General features: G+C 45.6%; 1 protein-coding gene across 3 annotated transcripts in view; it reads left to right on the forward strand.

Moving 5' to 3' along the window:
* ATP2B1 (ATPase, Ca++ transporting, plasma membrane 1) overlaps positions 1-1,087 on the forward strand; it is a 40,074-nt gene that overhangs the window by 16,421 nt on the left and 22,566 nt on the right. The gene's annotated exons all lie outside the window — the stretch shown is intronic.

Genomic DNA, 1,087 nt, shown 5'->3' on the forward strand with positions numbered 1-1,087 from the left:
CTGGTGAGACCCCACCTGGAGTACTGCATCCAGCTCTGGAGCCCTCAGCATAAGAAGGACACAGACCTGTTGGAGTGGGTCCAGAGGAGAGCCACGAAAATGATCGGGGGGATGGAACACCTCTGCTATGAAGAAAGGCTGAGAGAGTTGGGGTTGTTCAGCCTAGAGAAGAAAAGGCTTGGGGGGACAACTTACTGCAGCCTATCAGTACTTTAAGGGGGCTTATAAAGAAGATGGGGGCAAACTTTTTAGCAGGGCCTGTTGCGACAGGACAAGGGGGAATGGCTTTAAACTAAAAGGGGGTAGATTTAGACTAGATATAAGGAAGAAATTTTTTTACACTGAGGTGGCGAAGCACTGGGACAGGTTGCCCAGAGCGGTGATGGATGCCCCATCCCTGGAAACATTCAAGGTGAGGTTGGACGGGGCTCTGAGCAACCTGATCTAGTTGAAGATGTCCCTGCCCATGGCAGGGGGGTTGGACTAGATGACCTTTAGAGGTTCCTTCCAACCCGAACTACTCTATGATTCTATTAAGGCTAGAAGGAACTTCTCGAAGTCTTGTAGCCCAGCCCACAGCTCAAAAAGGGCTGACTTAAGCATCTGTGTCATAAGACAGTTATGGTGTGAGGACAAAGCAATTACACTTACTGCAGGACTCTATACTTATGTAAAGCAATGTTAATTTTTCAGAGAAACTTGTACTAACAGATGTTGAATGAAGCTTCCATGGTATGTTTGGTGTAAATACTGTTCTTATCAAACAATTTTTTCCACATCTTTCATAAGTAAGAGCTCTCGTTTTCCTTTATGCACCTTTTGACCCATTGTAATTCCCCACACACCCTTAACGCTCATCTACCTCATGCATGCATTTTTCTGTCCTGCTGCTTTGGGATGGTCCACACACTGAAGCATCTTTCTATAAAGAGCTGACATTTCAGTGACTTCTGTTGCTTTATTCCATCCAGGTCCATTTTCCTTCACTGTTTTCCTGTAGTGTCTTAAGTGTGCTGCTAACAGCAGTTCTGGTTTGTCTTCCCAGTTACTCCCAGTTCGTTGAACACTGTGCTTACCTGCCATATTT

The sequence above is a fragment of the Pygoscelis adeliae genome, unplaced genomic scaffold (assembly GCF_000699105.1).
Source record: "Pygoscelis adeliae isolate BGI_AS28 unplaced genomic scaffold, ASM69910v1 Scaffold232, whole genome shotgun sequence".
NCBI classification, from domain to species: Eukaryota; Metazoa; Chordata; class Aves; order Sphenisciformes; family Spheniscidae; genus Pygoscelis; species Pygoscelis adeliae.